We start from the raw sequence: 19,641 nt of genomic DNA on the forward strand, positions 1-19,641 counted from the left end.
TAGCAACGTTTCGGCATTATCTCATCTGCCATCATCAGGCTTTTGTATTGTGTTCGTCTGTAAGTCAGACTTTTCGTCTGTGAGTCAAACGTTTAAACGGCTATGAAAGTCTGACTCACAGATGAACACAATACAGAAGCCTGATGATGGCAGATGAGATTCTGCCAAACGTTGCTACAACTTTAAAAGCACAACTATAATGACGTGGGAAAATACCCAAACAAAGTTGGTATTTTAAATTAAAAATATATATATATATATATATATATATATATATATATATATATATATATATATATATATATATATATATATAATTTTGAATATATATATATATATATATATATATATATATATATATATATAATTTTTTAATTTAAAATTTTCCAATACAATTATGATAAAAAGATTAGTTCAGGCCTAATATTATTAATTCATTATTGTGCTTAATGTTGTGCCATCATTAAAAAGCACAAGAAAGGATGTTCTTCCTGGGTCAACTCAAAGTTCAGATTGCCCCTGGACCTATTGATACAGTTCTACAGAGGAATTATGGAGTCTGTCATTTGTAATTCTATAATTGTCTGATTTGATACAGAAACCAAACAGGATACATACAGATAGCTAGGACTGCAGAAAAAAAAAAAAACTGCAACTGCAGCCCATCTTCCATAGAGGAACTGTCTATGGGTCAGTAGGTCTGAGAAAATATCTATAGACCCCTCACATCCTGGACATAAACTGTTTCAATTCCTCCCCTTGGGATGCTGCTACAGGGCTTTGCATACCAAAACTAGATACAGAGATAGCTTTTTTCCTAATTCCAGCAGTCTTATGCCTAAGTATATTTATTCATGTGGTACATCTGTATTATTATTATCCTTTTCATCTTATCTACTACCTCTTCTTATTGGTATTATTATCATTATTATTATTCTGCTGTTTTGCATGTACACTAAGAGTTTCTGCACTGGAAACAAATTCCTTGTAAGTTTAATCACACTTAGCTAAATAAAGTATGCTCTTCTCTACTCTACTCTACTCTACTCTACTCTACTCTACTCTACTCTACTCTACTCTACTCTACCCATTCCATTAACTAAACCAAGACTGCTCTTCAAGTGATGAATAATAACAATATTCTGTACTTTTTGGTCACTTGAGTACAATATGGGAGTCAATTATTTCGGTACTTGAGTTTGACTGGATAATTTTTCTTCTAGTTCTGAATGGAAATATTTACACAATGTATACTGGAATTGCTATTCTTTCTGAGACACATATTTTGTTTTTAGAAGTCATGTCAAGTCATATCGAATTTAACAATTTAGTGGGGCTTGATGAAGGCATCTCAATGGGTAATACTGCTTCATCAGAAAATAATAATAATAATAAAAATGTATATACCCCATGGCAAAACTAGAAGCCAATTATGGAGGAAGAGGAGGAGGAGGAGGAGGAGGAGGAGGAGGAGGAGGAGGAGGAGGAGGAGGAGGAGGAGGAGGAGGAGGAGGAGGAGGAGAGGATTTGCCATAAAAGTGTTGAAATAGACTAAACTTTCAGAAATTGTCCCAAATTATTTTAAAGGTAGTCTTTTTCTTTGTGGAAAAATTACAACAGACACAAAAATCTGAAGCATAACAGTGTCATTCTTATTTTCTGTCATAAGCATAAAATGTTCACACGCTTCTTTTGGCTAATGGACATCTGTGATGTATGTCAGCCAAGATGAGAAAGGAAAAGACATCTGTTTAACTGAACAATTTTCTCTCTCCAAATGATCAGCTGTAAAGATGTGGCTTTGTTTTTGTTTTATCTTGCCTCTGATATTTTGCAAACTGTTACTTCAATGAGTTGATTTATTCCTCTTCCCATCAGTACCATTTCACTTTAGAGTACTCACTAACAGTACCTTCCTCTTTTGAATCTGAATAAATATGTATTATTTCTAAAATTATTTATCATTTATCCTGTAACACTTTTCTCTGCATGCCAGTTTTTCATTACATTTCTTGTATTTATATCCTATTCTCCAAGAGTTCAAGATAGGTTTCATGAGGATCTCCCTTCAGTCAAATAGATCTCCTGTTATAAGATATTTGTTGGTGTCATGAAGTATTAAGCATAAACCTATTGTAAATATTATGATTCATCAACTTAGTTGCTATAAAAATTCTATTGATGTTTTTAAAAGACATGTTTGTAATTATATGTATGTATAATATTAGAATAGTATGTATAATAATGCATCTTTGTATTCCAATATATATGCATATATGTAGGCATACATGTATTATCTCAGTGCTCATTAGGCATTATTCATATCTTAGACTATAATTTGTAGACAATATAGTTTACTCTAGCTTTCAAATTATATTTTCTTCCATTGGCAGATATGATACTATCTATTACTATTATCATTATCTAGTAAAGCCTATAAAGCTCTAGAACAGGGGTGTTAAATTCAATCCCTGGGGGCTGGATCCAGCCCACAGGGTGCTTAGATCTGGCCCATGGGACCACCCTGGAAACAGTGAAGGACTGGCCTACCCTGGGCCGTCCTCCTGAGCTCCATTTTTACTGGCAAAGAATTGCAGGAGGTCATCACAGCTGAAAATGGAGCTTGGGAACCCATTTTCACTAGCAGAGTGCTTAGGCCACCATAGGGACCTGTGACACAAGTGACATCAAGCTGGCCATGCCCACCCCGGCCCCCTGAGGTCAAACCCAACCTTGATGTGACTCTCAATGAAATTGAGTTTGACACTCTTGCTATAGAATATCTAACTTGAAAAACAAAATAGAGCCATGAAACTGAAGAATTGAGATCTGACTGATATTAGATACTATATATATTAGATGTCAGTATTTTTCTCCCTAAATTCAAGTCAACTTCCCTGGGGTCCTATTAAAGCAAACAGCTGGCTTGATTATTTTTAGATGGATGGTCTGTATGATCTGGGCCATTTCCAAATTCCTTAATGAATGGGAAAGGGAGACAAAAGTGCTCAGAGAAGATGTTTTTCTTTCCCCACTTTTTTTTCTCATCATCCTTAAGGTTCTATCATCTGCTTAACATCACCTGGGATACAAGACTTCTTTGATTACAAAACAAAGAATTTATTTCTGACTCCATGTCATGCAAATGAAATGTTAGTCTACATTCTCCTTGGTCAGTAAGAATCTCATTAATCACACCCACTAAAAGCACATAGTTGTCTAAGCTATGCACAAATTAGTAGCCACACTGAATAGCTGCTTCAAAGAGAAATTTCTTGAAGTGTTGAGTTGAAAATTGGGTAAGTGCTCTTCCTATATAGGCAGATACTATAAGAAGTTCTAGCCTTTCTGATTTGCATTTAATATATCAACACATTTTCAATAAAATTATGTCAGATTCCTGGACTGGGAAGCCCTGATCAGGGTCACTCATGTCTTAATAATTTTCTATCTGGTTTACAGGGGGGGAAAAACCTCAAATGCACTGACTGGATATTGTATGGCCATAAATTGCTATTGAAAAGATTCTTCTCATTTATATTTTTAATGTGTGCATAAAGATTATTTTACAGGTTAATATATGTTTAGTCAAGTTTGTACTAGTATTAAATATGCAGCTTGAAGTTATGTGGCAGTCCCATGGTACACATGATTTATACAGCTTCACAATTTGCAGTGACAATTTGAAAAAGATGTCAGCTTTTCGTCATTGTTTTCTTTTTGTTGTTTGAAGATCTTTCTATGTATTTTTATCTCTTGCAAGGCATCTAAGTTGTAATATAACTCAGCTTAACGTAAACTCACAGTCACATAAAAGTCACATCTTCCAAATTACTTTGAAAGCAGTGTTAAAAGTCTCTTGTGATGAAGAATTTTACACTGCATTTCAATGAGACATTTAACACCTCACCTTTAATTGATGGCATTCTCACTCATTATTGTGGTAATTGAAATAGTTTTTGATTCAATATTGAAGATGATAAGAGAATCAGTAGTCAAATAGGTCACCAAAAGTGGTAGAACAGGTTTTTGTTATAAACAGTGAATCTCATATAAAACAGATCAAGATCATACAGCAAAAGGTTAAGCACAGTGCAAAAGGGCATTGTTAGAGTCTTGTTCTGATCCAAACCTTAAGGTGGACATTGCAGAAACTTATATTTTTTGGTATTGCCTGCTATTAATACATATTTTAGTCCACAACTACAATTATATATTTATTAATGCACTTTATGATCTCTGTATATTTTATCTTTTAAGGCTTACATTTTGATTTTTTATTAAAGGATTTGTTTATTTTGAAGATCTGGTATTTTACATATTATCTACAAACAAACCTTAATTTTTTGTTTTATTATTTTATTTTTTTATTTATTTTATTTTTTTATATATTTTGCATGGCTACTCATCTAACCAAATGAGTCTGGTAGGCAAACCAAATTTAAAAAGTAAAGCAATTAAAATAATATAAACATTAAAATACATTATAGGTGAGGAAAAAAATAATGACTTTATGTCTGTTCACCATCCTTTTTTATATTATAGTTATAGTATATAAATCTAAGTTCTATTTCTAATGATTTACTGCTCAGCCTTACTTCACATTCTTTCTGTCAAATGTTGACATTCAGCATCATTGTTATTTTCTCTTTCTCTCTTTAGCATTCATTAAACTAGCAAGACTAGAATCTATTTGCATATGCCAAATATCATGGCTGAAAAGTTGAAACATGAAATTTGAATCAGTGAGCCCAGCCAATTTCAACAATCCTTTATCTCGATATAAAATCCTGTGTTAAATTGTTATTTATTTATTTATTTTCATGTAAAAAGGAACACTATCTACTTCTCACTGTATCCAATGGAACTTAAATGGGCTTTGTGGCAGTTGCTGCTACATCTTATCTTTATCTCTTCTTAAAAGAATAGAATAATTTTCATGCTCAAAGGACCACCCCATTAATTTCTGGAATCTAGCAGAGAATGTTTGCCTTGCATGTTTAGAATGTAATTTATCATTCACTAATAATTTTGCTTTTTTATTGTCATTAACTTTTTTCTAACTCTCTAACTTTTCTAACTGCTGCAAGTCAGTGGAAGGTGTACAATTGTAGAAACTAATCAAGTATTTGATCAGTAAATCAGTCAATCAAATTTTAGTTCTTCATAGGCTGAAACAAGAGTTTAAAAATATTTATTTCCTGCTTTTATTATTTTTAGTCACAATAATGGGGAACAAACAGACTTAGGGCCAGTTGTGGCTGGCACAGTGTTGCTGCGATCACATGATTGCAACTTAGATGCTTGGTAACTGGTTCACAATTACAACAGTCACAACATCTTGTGGCTGCATGATCACTATTTGTGACCTTCACAATTGGCTTCCATCAAGCAAACTCAAAGGGGAAGTCAGGAGGATGTAGCAAATAGGGGTCACATGATGTCACACCTAACAAGTGTGTAGGACTCCCCTAACTGCAACTGGAATGCCAGAACTGCAGTAGTAAGTCAGTACTGTCATGTGACATTGAACTTTATGAACATGTTATTCAGAGATTGAATTCCTGGTCCTGATTACTATTGTTTACTGAGGATGTTCTCAACTGGACTACCAGAAAGGCTGAACAAAGAAGAAAAGATGCTTCTGAACTGTGGAACTGCAGAAAATTATTAATATTTTTATTTATTTAATTTATTTATTTTGTCAAGTGATTAAAAGATAACATGTATAAGTATAAACATAGTTATGAATACATGAAATTGATACATATAAGAAAAATAAAAAGAAACAATAGGACACGGATGGTAGGCACGTTGGTGCGCTTATGCATGCCCCCTACAGACCTCTTAGGAAAGGGGTGAGGTCAATAGTAGACAGTCTAAGGTTAAAGTTTTTGGGTTTGGGGAAGAAACCACAGATTCAGGTAGAGTATTTTTAAACATGTATTTGCCTGGCTTTGGACATGCTGATACACATTTGTGGAAACTCAAGCAGTTTTTGTCAGACAGTTCTGACAAAATGATGTTCAATTGTTTCTCACAAAAAGTAAATGATTGAACAACAACAACAACAACAATATACTGTTAAAGAAGAAATGTGACAAAGCAACAGCAACAGCATTTAAGCTTATATATAGTCCCATAGCAATTTACAACACTCTCTGGGTGGTTTACCATATCAAAGCATATTTGTCTTATTGCCCCTAGCAATCTGGGTCCTCATTTTACTGGCCTCAGAAGGATGGAAGGCTAAGTCAACCTTGAGCCCCATCAGAATCAAACTCCAGTATGGGCAGAGTTTGCCTGCAATATTTCATTTTAACCACTGCATTGCAAGGGCTCTTGTATATATTAAGTAGATTTTTAAAAATAGCTAACATGAGTGGCACTATTGGACTGAATTTACTAACAAAATAAGTAAAAGCTGATCTTTCCAAAAGAATATAAAAAAAAAATCTGGAAAAAGGTAATCCAGCTCTTTTAAAATGTTTATTTTTGTTAACAATCTTAAAATATTTATAATCTGAATACAACTTTGAAACAGCACATTTCCAGTATACAGACAACCAATGCTACTTTTTTTAATAGAAAATGAATTTACTGTGGGGGAGAAACAAATAATCATTATTAAGAGTATTTTTTAAATACCCAGGACATCTTTGATTCTTTAGACTCATGCAACTGAATTTGAAGCCAGTGTCCTATAGTTCTCCTTGTTAGGATACAAAATTTGGGGGGAACATTGCAATCTTCATCCAGCAATGGGATAACAACAGGTTCTATCTGCAGGATGATTACAAGCAAGCAGCAATAGGGGTATGTTTGCAGTTTTATGTCGGACTCTGTCACACCTCTGTCACTCCTCTGCCTACAAGTGTAAGTGTGGCGTGGAAGGTGTTTTGTGTTGAGCAAAGCAGAAATACTTATTAGTGATCTGTTTCAGCAATGACTAATGCCCAAAGGTGGTACAAATCACAACACCTATCCTGAAGCAACAAATCAATCAGGTGTCTTCAGCAAAATCACAGTTGAAAAGGAGGTTCCTCATTATAGCACTTTCAGTGATAGTACACTATCGCCACCATCTCTAAGTAGGAGTGTTGCCTCTTTATTTTATAGGAGTGAAATGGCAGTGCCTGAAATAACCATCACATCACTTTGGCCAATATGGAATAAGTTGTCACTGCTTAAAGAGGTTGGCTTATAGAATAATATACTCCCAAATATTGATTTTAAAACAGCTTTTAATTACTGAAGGAGGGAGGGAAGTAATGCAAACTAATAATCCATCTTTAAAAACATTTTGGAATACATTGGGGAGGGGAAGTCTACAACTAAAAATAAATGGAAATTTGGATAATCTAACTGAAAGAGACTCAAGTGAGAGTAGGTTAAGCAAAAATGGGGATGAGAAATGGAAGCAATAAATATTTAAGAGCTGCTATCCGTTACTTGGACTCTGGAGTCACATATTTTAGAAATGAAGAGAACTGAAATGTAGGCATACTGGTTGCTGTAAATCTATGTTCCAATTTCACAAATGGCATTTTCTTATATGACCTCCAAAACATTTCTACCAAAGAGAGTCAGGTTTATTTTCAGAAATGGTTAAAGAACATTTACTAAAATTTATTCTGAGCCTGTAAATTCCAATAGCAGTACTGACTCGAACTGTTCCTGGGATCAATCTTCTTGTCCTTTCTGTCTATGCACTATTTATTTATGTTTTACAATTTATTTCCAGTATTACGGTCAGGAAGACAGACAAGTCACTCTGGAACTAATAGCCTTCGATACTAGTTTTTTTTTCCAGAGGCCCAAAGCCATCTTTCAAATTATATATCATGGCAACTGCAAAATGGCTAAAGGTCTTAAGCAAATAGTTTAAAGCATAGATTGATTTATTCTAACAGAGCTTCTAATTTCCCGCAGCAAAGTTCTGAACAATAATACATAGATTTAGAGAAATAAAGTTCCCATTTAAAAAAGAAAATAACCATGACTTGTAATTTAATATCATATTCTACCTCCTCCCCAGGACTGAGTCACAGCAAGAGTGTCTATTTCAGTCATATAACACACAGCCTATCTGATCCATTCCATGGATCTCCATCCTTCTACCTGTTCATTCAGGTAGTCTGGGAATGGGTCCTCCAAAGTGAAAGTTGTGTCTCTGGAGAGAGGGAGGTTGTCTTTCCCCATTGTTAAACTTTTAAATAAATTGCTTCACACTATTGGCTAATCTTAAATATCTATTTTGTCTAATCTAATGTTCCAGTTCTTCTATTAAAACAGAGTTTATAATTTCTATGCAGGGAAAATCTGCTTGTAAAATGTTGGCCAGTGGTGGAATTCAAATTTTTTTATTACCGATTCTGTGGGCGTGGCTTATTTGATAGGCGTGACTTGTTGGTCGTGTGACTGGATGGGTGTGGCTTAGTGGTCATGTGACTGGGTGAGCATGGCCAACTCAATGTCACGGGGTGCTTCACCTGGCCATTCCCCTCCCAGCCATTCCTTGTCACCCAGCCTCAACTTATCTATAGTTCTGTAAAAATGTTCACCTTTTTTGACTTTATTATCTGCCTATTATAGATGTACTTTTATGGACCACAGAAAGGAGGAAATGGCTCACATGCTTCACTCAAGAGTGTGATCGGCAACAGGCTTTTAAGGGGCTGCCACAAAGAAAGGGGGACAATGTATTTTCCAAAGAAGCAGAATGCAAACAAGAAGCAATGCATGGAAACTGAACAGAGAGAAGCAACCTAAAACTAAGGAGAAACTTCCTGAGAGTGAGAACAATTAACCAGTGGAACTGCCTTCCACCAGATGTTCTGGGTGCTCAATCACTGGAAGTTCTTAAGAAAAGACTGGACAGCCATTTCTCTGAAATGGTATAGAGTCCCCCCCAAGGTCCCTTCTAAATGCTATTCTGTTATTCTGACACCTTTCCCAGGACCTGTACTCAGAATTTGGCACCCTCAGTTTTCCTGCCTGAGCAGGAGGTTGGACTAGAAGACCTCCAAAGTCCCTTTCAACTCTTGTTAAACACATGTGTATTTTATGTTCTGGACTATTGACATTGTATGCATGTAAACCCTGAAAAATATATAGTAGCCCTGGGAAAAAGAAAGGCAGAAAAATCACTCTAGGTGAGGGACAGTGTAAAATATTAACACATGATAAATAACAGAACAATTAAAAATAATAGCAGAGTTTTATCTCTCTCTCTCTCTCTCTCTCTTCCTATTTATTTTCTTTCTTTCTTTCTTTCTTTCTTTCTTTCTTTCTTTCTTTCTTTCTTTCTTTCTTTCTTTTTCTTCCTTTCTTTCTTTCTTTCTTTCTTTCTTTCTTTTCCTTCCTTCCTTCCTTCCTTCCTTCCTTCCTTTTCCTTCCTTCCTCCCTCTCTCTCTCTCTCTCCCCCTCCCTCCCTCCCTCCCTCCCTCCTCTCTCTCTCTTTCATACACACACACACACACACACACACACACACACACACACACACACACACGGAGCACTTAATAGACAAGCATTTTGAAAGCAGCTCCTTTAAATTTCTCCAAGGCTGGAGTGGATTCCCCCACCCGCTCTGTCAGTCGCACTCTTTCTCACTCGAGACACTTTAGCTCAGATGGAGAAAGTGATACTTGCAGCGTCCATGGGGAATCCTTGGAGAAGTTTTTAAAGGACCTGCTTCCAAAATGCATTTCTTTTATGTTGCAAAGGTGCTCCAAGGCTCGATTCACCCCTACCCCCTCTGTCAGACTGCACTCTTTCTCACTCCAGGCACTTTACTCACACAGAGAAAGCAATACTTGCAGCATCCATGCCTTTCTTCCTTTCCCCTGGGGAGAAGGAAGACGTGGGGAACAAAAAGCTAGGAGAGCGATCGCAAGTGAGCAACTGGGTGACCGGGTTGGGGGCATGGCCAGCCAGGGATTGCCACCGGTTTGGCGACCCATGCCAAATAACCGCTACCGGTTCACCTGAGTGAATACCACCTCTGATGATGGCTGTATTATCTATACATTTACTCAGAATAGAGGTGGGAGGCTTAGAGCTTTTTCTTCCAGGCTGGGCTTTAAAACACAATTACTTTATACATTTATACATTTCTAGATCAGTGGTGTCAATTCTAGGCATGGGAGCCAGATCCAGCCCACAGGGTGCTTAGATCTGGCCCATGAGACCACCCTGGAATAGCAAAGGACTGGCCTGCGGTGCCTCTGCTAGCAAACATGGAGCTCAAGGAGACCACACACTCAGTTTTCGCTTGCAGAGGGCTGCAGGAGACTGTCACAGTTGAAAATGAAGCCTTAATGAGTAACCATGGCCACTCTCCCTCCAGCCCCATAAGATCAGACACAACCATGATGTGGCCCTCAATGAAATCGAGTGTCAAGCCCAAAATTGACATATGTGTAGCGGTTTTAGTGACTTTTTTAAAGTGACATTTTAGCCATTTTTCTGACTTTTTCTTTGGCAGACATGGGGGAAGGGTTTTGGGACTTGCCACATTCCTAAGGAGGGAGGAGTGGAGATAGAGAGAGTTGTATAGGCTAGGTGATTCTTGTTCCTATGGGAACATGAGCTGACCAGGTCCCTTGAGGTGGAGATTTATGACATCAAGCAACGTTGAATTACTTCTATTGGAGAATGTGACTTTTGGGGGTTGTTTTTAACTTCTAATATTGTGGGGTCATTCTGGGTTGTGTTAAATCTGAAATTACCATGGATTTTGCCAATTTGATGCATTCCTAAATAAAAAATTGTCTTGGAATATGGACTTTGCTCTTTTCTTTTTAAATGGATTTCATCACTTGGAAACCTAACATCGAGTTTGACATGCCTGTGCTAGATTAACTCCAATCATTAACTGTAGTAGCAGATCCCTAGGTCCTCTAGGTTCTGTTAGTGGTAGCTCATGTTAATGGTTGCCTCATGGTCATTGCAATAATTCTTTCTCTAGAAACTCAACACTTTCATGGAAGACAAGAATTTGCCTCGTTCAGATACCAACAATCTTAGTTATGCTGCATAACACCTTTTACAAAGGCTAACAATCTCGTTCTATTAATATGTTTGTCCTAAGATTTGAACAATGGGTCTATTTTTCTGCCCTTTGGTTGTAAATGATTTGCAATCTATTTCTCATGATGACCATCTGGTTTACCACAATCTCTATTTAGGAAACAATAAATTCTGCTCCCAATTTTCCCATTTTCTGCCTTATATTTCATGCCAGAAACTTTTCCCTGGATCCTTAAATATCCTTTTTACAATCTCTATCCTTAAGTTTGTATTTCAGTTGGTATTCCAGATGGCTCTCTTCAGGGAGCAAAATATGGTTTGAGTATTTTTTCATCAACTGATCCTCATATTAAGCTGAATTGTTGTGAACATCAGGAAAAAGTCAAGGGATACTTATTTATTCTGAAATAAGCCCTGTACTTCTGTATAGGAAGGACAAAGATTCAATCCTTAATTATACTTTGAATCTTAACAGAAAATATGAATTCTGAAAGACATAGAACATCCCACTGTAATTATGGCCTAATCTTTTCCTTAAAAAATGCAACCATTGAACAAATAAATTCTGGGGAGAATTTTATACATGCACATAAAGGCAAGACTTCAAGCAGAGAGAGATTAAGAAGTCTTTCTTTAACTTTTCAAATGCAGTGAAATGCCCATATGAGAGCTGCAAAAATCACTGTTTTCTCCTACTCCCAGTCAAATCACCCACTCTTATCTCAAGTGCCAAATAAGTAGATTTAAAAGGTCAACAACATACATGAAAGAGCCAACATCACCCCTAACTACCACATTACAAATTGTAGCTAAAATAACTGAATTTCAAGTTATTATATTTATTTATAACTTTAAATAAGAGGCAGAGATGATCAGTAATGTGGAGTCTTGCTTGTTTCCAAGTAATTTACTACACTGTAATATAGTGATTTTTCTCCTTCTTTTCTCTCATTTTCTTGATTGGCTGCTCCTATGAATACCAATTATTCCAATTTAATCAGCTTTTTAATGCAGTCAGAGAGCTTTTGTGATAGGGAACTGTCAACTTGAAAAGAGAAACTTGTTTCCCAGGTTATGTTTTCTTGGAAGGCAGAGAAAAAGAATTATGTCCACAGCCTTGCATCATTTGTAAATTAAACCCAGACAATCTCACAGTCCAAAAGTAGCTTAGGACATCTCATTAAAGATTAATTGTGTATGTGGGGGAAGGATGCTCACTGCCCTTTCTCTCAATTTCCCTGCCAACTAACCAATGATATGCCATTTCTTTGCTGGCTTCAGCTGCCCAGATGTCTCATTGACATGTGAGAATTTGCCATAATGGAACAGTTCTATAGCACAGACATTGTAGGCATTTTCATTAAGCACAGAGTTCAATGTTAATAAGATAAAAATAACAGGAAATACATCTTAAGTCAAAAAGGCAAATAGCCCTGCAATTATAAAGATTCCAGCAATTGTTTCTTTCTCTCTTTTTTCTTTAAAAACCTGACCTAAAGTATCCAGAACACCTCCAAATCTGTTGACCAGGGTGTACCATGTTTTCTGGAGCTACCTCCGAAAAACAACCACAACCTTTTATGGTCATGATCTTCCTCTACCATTACTGCTACTACATGTAGTGTTCAAAGTTATGACAGCACTGAAGAAGTAACTTTATTGCCAATCCTCATATTTACAAGCCATGCAACATTTTCACAATCATATGATCACCATTTGTGTACTTTGCACCTGGCTTGCAACAAGCCGAATCAATGGAGAAGGTAGCAGTAAAATCAATTGCAGTCATGTCATAAGATCATCATGATCTGGTGATGTTTAGTTTAGTGATCTCAGTGTTTAATGACATAATTGCCAGTTTCAACAGTGGTCACTAAGCCCAGTTTCCCCTCCTTATAGCAACAGCAATAGCACTTAGACTTATATACCACTTCACAGGGCTTTATAGCCTTTTCTAAGTGGTTTACAGAGTCAGCATATTGTCCCCAACCATGTGGGTCCTCATTTTACTGACCTTGGAAGGATGAAAGGCTGAGTCAACCTTGAGCCAGTGAGATCCAAACTGCCACACTGCTGGCAGCTGGTGATTAACCACTGTGCCACCATGGCTCTTTTTGTTTGTACTCTGCACATTATATTATCAAGCTGAAATACAGAAACAGGCATGTACTAATACAACTTTTTTGAATGAACTTTTATGATGACACCAAAATTACACCTGTCAGTTGCATTACAGCACTGTTTCAGGTGAGTGAAACCTGCTGGTACAGCTTTTGTGGCTCACAGAGTCTGAATAGATGGAGGAAAACATTTCACTATGGGGTGAAGGTGGGAGAATGTCTAAAGAGGCAAGCTAACTATCTTAAGCCTTGCAAAAACTGAAAGTACACCTGAAAAAGAAAAAGGAAACACTCACCCCCAAATGCAACTTGAATTTTTACACTGGAGCTCTTAACAAGTTAGGTCACACAGAGCCCAAGTTGGCTCACAAGCTAATAACCTGCATAGCTTGCATCATATGTATGCAGCAAGCAAAGGAATTAAGACTGAGATCCTTCAAGTAGTAAAAGAGACATCAATCAGTACAGCTAGAACTTGAGTAAAACCTGAGCAACCAAGTCAAATATGTACCTTACAAATCAGCCAAGTGTCAGTTCAGCTATTATATAGGTAGTCCTCAACTTACAGCCACAATTTGGATCAGAATCTTGGTCATTGAATAAAGCAGTTGTTCAGTGAGATGTCTTATGACTGCTTCACTCAACTACCACAATCCAAATATTCCTGGTTGGGGTCATTAAGCAGTCTTACAGGTTGTTAAGCAGATGGAGTGCCAGGTAAGGAGCAATGGGTACCTCAAGGGTGGGGGATCCTGGGAGGTTTTGCTGAGGAGAATTTTCACCCCTGAGTGGAGAGCTAGTCATGGATGGCCTGCAATGGGCTGTCCCACCTGCCTGAGGTATCCTATCTTTACCTTACTGCACTGCCCTTCTGCTTGGATTTTGGCTCTCTCTTGTCTCTGGAAGTTGGTTTCAAGAGAGTTCCCTCTTCCATTCCTTAACTGGGCAAAGAAGGCTACTCTTTAGGATTTAGACTCTGTTTCTACACCCCACTGGAGGAGTTCAGCTCATCTCTGTGCAGGGGATAGAGTTCTTCCAGCAGCATTCAGAAACAGAACTTAAATCTTCTAATTTTGAGATAAGTTCCAGCACCTCATTTAAGTAATTCAGTCCCATTGGCAGGCATTTCTTTCAGCCATCTCCCAGAGATCAAACGGAGTCCTTTTGGCAGGTGATGGCAGCTTACAACCTTCTCTGACAGCTTTTCCATTGTCTTGTTGGGGAAACTGGCAAAGAAGATTCCAAATCATGATTACCTGAATAAAGGGTGCTTTGGCAACCAGTTGTAAGTGCAAACAGTACAAACATCCAGATTCTGGTCACATGTCCACTGGAGTGGTGGTTCAACATTTTGCGATTAGAAGGGCTTTATGAACATCTTTTCTGAGGCTATCAAAATTCCAGACCATTGTTAAACAAAGAGTTGTAACTTGAGGACTATCTGTGAGTCCAGACATACTTTGCTGGGGTTATATTTGTATTCCATTGATACAGGAAAAGTGCAGCAATGTAAAATGAAATGCAGCAAAAAAAGAGTGCATGTTGCAACCAGGTCTTTCTATTTCTGTCTAGATCATTCACAACCTGCTGATGACTGTGGTGCCCATGTCACTCATTCAATTGTTAAAGCTGAGGGGGGCAATCTGCAACCCTACAATCTGATGCAGCTCAAAGCCTAATTTCATGCAGCCTCTGATCTGATTCCAAAATCAATTTATCAAGCAGCAACTTAAACTTCAGGCAAAAGCAATCTGTTCTTTCCTTGCTGGCTGCTGTGTGAGGAGAAAGAGAGAAGAGAAAAGGGTCTCACAGAAAGAAGAGCGTGATGAGGACAATGACATTTCCCCTTCAAGGTTTAAGCATGCCCCACATGTAGATCCAAATATAGAATGCTAATTTTATGCTGTGCCTCTCCTACGTAGCAATACCCTATTATTCAAGAAGATAGTAGTGGGGAACATATTGTTCTTGCATCAGAACAGGTTCTTCATAGAGAACATATCTTGTTTACAATGTATTCATATCATGATATTAAAGTATGGTTCATGTTCATCTTCCGTATATTTTTTGGAACCTGTAAACAAACCCAAGTCACTATCCTTTCTCCCTCCTGATTTTGAAAAAGAGAAGAAAGAAAGTTGTACATAAATTCTCATCTGCAGTCTGCTTAAAGTTTATGCAATTTTGATGATATATAAATGCCTTCTGCAATAATGCTAATATCCCCTTTCCCCCTTCTTGTTTCCTTCTTAAAGACATTTTACACAAAATGTCTTTAAGAAGGAAACAAGGGGGAAAGGGGATATTAGCATTATTGCAGCCTTATGTTATTATGTTTGCACTATCAAATCTGCCACAAATGTCTAAGGTTGTGAATCTTAGTAAGCAATGTTGGAGGAAGTGGAATATATTGCTGCTTTTAAGCATTTCCCTGAACACTCTCCATGTAGTTCAGTTTTATGAATATTTTTTTAAAAAACATCACTTGGGCAAAAAGTCTTTTTAAGTCAGCATTTAATCTCCAGATTTCAGTAAAAATTGAAGCATTAATGTCTTAGCTTTTTAAAAAATAACTGTAGGAGATATAGTTTAGTAAAGTCTGAAATAATATTACTAATACAATTATTAATTAATTTTACTAAATAATTTTGGTCGAGTGGTTAGAAACCAGGAGACTGTGAGTTTTAATCCTAATTTAGGTATGAAAGTTAGCTGGGTGACTTTATGACAGCCACTCTCTCTCAGCCCAACTGGTCATATTGTTTCAGGAAAAACAGGAGAAAGAGTATTAGGTATGTTCATTGCCTTAAGTTACTTATAAAAATAATAAAGGCAAAATAAAATATTTTTAATAAAATTAATAATATTTTTTTAAAATTAATGAATATGCATCCACATTCTTTTTAACTACCCAGAATAAAAAGTTAAAGCTAACTACCATGTGTTAAGATGAAAACAAATAATTTTTAGTAATGTTAAACAAAGTTGAGTTTTTAAATGTATTAGATTTGGTGGTAAAATTTAAAGCTGTTCCATTTGTTTTGTTCACAAATAAGAATTATGATTTAGAGACCAATCCTTGTAGCAGCTACTCTGATATTACAATGGGACCTTTTTGGATAAACAATTTCTGAATTACAAAGATGATCTATCTTATTAATAGGTATATGAAGCTCCTGGAATAAGTAATTTATTAGTTTGTGGAACAGTATCATTATTACACTGATGGATGTACATTACATTACCCATTTGTACATTACCATACTGTCATGCTGACAATACTGTGAAAGATTTCACCTGGAATCTTGAAGATATAGGCCCCTGATTAAACAAAATTGGCTGAAGCCGAGTCCAAGTAATTGTTGATTCAGGAACATATAAATCCAATATACTCTGTAACTTGCAGCACCGTCTATTATATGAAGATCCAATAAGATGAGATTTCCATGCAAGTTATACAATTAGGAAATATATACATGAGGAACCAAAGACTGCCCTAACCAACTTGCCCTGAGTTGGAGCCTTAGACTTTAACTTCTGTCATTGTAGAAGAAATGGCAGCACCTGAGAGAAGAGTGAAAAGGGGGATCATCCTAGAATCCCTAGTCACAAGTAAACCTGAGTGCCATTGACTCTTATCTAACTCTAAGCAGGTTCTGAATATTACTTGAGAGGATTCCTATAGATGGGGTTTTAGCAATGAATCAGCTTAATTAAACCTTCACATGTACACCTGGCCTTTTATGCCTCACAGTCATTTTGATCACTGATCATGTTTAATGAGGGATGATAAGAATTAGTTTCCACATCTTTGAATGTTCAGTCATGCTATTATTGTCCTATATTTTACTGTAAGAAAACCCATTATCTCTCTGTTTGGAGCTTAGGCAAATCAAGCAGATATCTATTTTCCCATGAGTTATTCAATTCACTCTTTCTTCTCTTTCATTTTTCCTTCCAGAATCGGCAGTATTTATGAAGATCTGTAGCTAGCCTTAGCTGGCCTGCACATGTGTTTTTCTTCCCTTGTGTTACCAAATACAATGGGAATACAAAAACAGTGTGCATTACAAGATATCAGAGGAACCAAGGTAGGCGGGAATGAACCAAGGAGAGAAAATGACATTGCTAACACAAAAGCCAATTCACTAAAATCTAATTGCTTAAATCCATGGAATCATACCACATGTTTCAATATGTGGCACTTCTGGTTTCTCTGTTTATTCCAATTAAGATAAAAGATAGAAAAGGAAGATGAAACATGGCCTGCTCACTTCAGAAAGAGGTCATCTGGAAACTCTAAAAATGGCTCATTAACCATCTGCACTACATATTAAAATATCCCTCTAGACCCTTCTGGACAAAGCCCAGCTTCAAGAAAGCAGCTCAAGTTATTTTGCACATATCTGAATGCATCTATTAGTGCAATATGTGCAGGACAGTCTGTTTCCACACTTTGATTTGTTACACATTTTCTGTCCTCTCTCTTCCTCTTTTATTAATTTACAAAAATGGCTATATAGATATAATCTTAAAAGAAAGCTAGGGAACAATATGAGGCTCCACTTCCATTTGTTATTGCTCCGTAGGTTTTGTTATTGTTCTTTAGGTTAGTTAATTTTTTGTTGTCCATCAAGTTTAATTTAAATAATCCCTAATGTTAATTCCAGTATTGTTTATTTTAAAATTATGTTATAATATTTGAAATTTTTGTATCTCTTAATATACTACTTTTACATTTTAATATATTGCAGAAGTCATTAATTAAAATATCTGTAAAAATCATTAAGATTCCTTTTTGCCTAATAACTTAAATGGCAAGATTGTTCCAAATTACTGATGAGCATGTTAACATTAAAATTAATGGACCTCAAAAATAAAACAAATATACATGCATATAAGTGATGGATGAATCAATGAACATATAATTTCTTCATGATCATAATATGCATAATAACACAAAAATGATTTTTATGGAACTATATTACTGTATACATTTTATTTTTTAATGGATTGTTAAAAGTAAAATGTTGTACATGTACCATATATTGCGAAGTGGAACATATTCCCCAAATTGTCTGCATCTCTTAAAACTTGTGAATAAACGTTAAATGTTAAATAGAAATGGAAACAAAAGATCACATCTGAAAACAGTGACTGAGTAAGTAACGTAGTTGCTTTCACTAACACTGGTATTCAAAACTATAAAAAAGGTGATGCTTAATATTCCATTTAAGAAATAGGTTAAAACCCTGTGAATAGGACAATCATGAAAACCTTCTGACAAAATAAAAGAAAAAAAGATAGACATTATAAATAAAGCCATTGAGACTTTTTAAACTATTCCTCATTGTCACTATTTTCATGTAAAAATTCACATTAAGTTTTGAAGAAGCTGAGATCGATATGTTGACAAGAACGAGTCACTATAGTTCTCACCTTGAAAGTGTTGATCAAAATTGTTGATTATAACACTGAATTTCACTGACAAATAAACAACTGTAGTCTTTGAGAATTTTACCACTACCCTGTGTCATGTTCCTTGGGTGTTAATGAATGAAAAAGTTGCTCTTTCCTTCCTTATCAGTCCATTTTCCATGATATTCTTACAAAAATTGCATACCTTTTAACAATTTCATATCATTCTTTCTTAGGTTGAAATTAACATCCATCAATTCAAAGGCCCCTGAGTCAAACCACAGCATTTCATTAAGAGAACTGAGTACTGACTTGGATTTTGCTTACACTGTGAAAAATCAAGACTGAAATATGTTAACAGGATGAACTAAAGAAAAGTCTATCAAAATGAGAATTATGAAAAACTTCAAAAGGATGCTTTGATTAAGTGAAGATTTGAATGAATCATCCCAACCAAGTCAAACTGCATATCAAAGCAGAACCACTTTAATGCTACAAATTAAATAAGGGAACTGTGAAGTGCTTTGCAGACTCAATGCACATTTTCTGCTGCTTCTGAGTTTGTTACAGACAATATATAATCCATAACTTCACAAAGAATATGGAGGATGGACATCTAGTGATGTTGTAGGCTGTCTTACACCGAAAGGAGAAGCTGACTAATGCATTTCACCAACTTAAGATCTTGGGTTATCAAAGCCTATCTTGGGTGCAAAACTATCATTTTTGTGAATTAATTCATTTGTTCAAATTCAAACTTCAGTGTATACTGTTGGATCAAACTTTCTTTTTAAATTCTGCATAACCAGGACAGGTCAAATTCTCTCTACAATAGCTGAAAATGTGCCAACTAAGAATTATTGGTGTTAGCCAGCCTAAGTGCTTACAGCTTTTAAGAATAGGGAGTGGTAAGGCTTACATTTCCATTTTCTGATGCCAGATTCTTTTCTGGCCAAATGTTGCCATTTTGCCTTGCCAAGCCTGGCATCCAACCAAAGGTTCCTTCCAAAAGGGCTCAAACTTGCTATGCCAACTCTCTTGGCAAACCAGATGCAGCAAAACTGCTACA

General features: G+C 36.1%; 1 protein-coding gene across 2 annotated transcripts in view; it reads right to left on the reverse strand.

The window, feature by feature from the left end:
• The window catches only part of CDH10 (cadherin 10), a 153,804-nt gene that overhangs the window by 71,810 nt on the left and 62,353 nt on the right, over positions 1 to 19,641 (reverse strand). The window lies entirely within an intron of this gene.

Source organism: Pseudonaja textilis, chromosome 3, assembly GCF_049901715.1.
Source record: "Pseudonaja textilis isolate UNSWEBS1 chromosome 3, rPseTex1.2, whole genome shotgun sequence".
Lineage (NCBI taxonomy): Eukaryota > Metazoa > Chordata > Lepidosauria > Squamata > Elapidae > Pseudonaja > Pseudonaja textilis.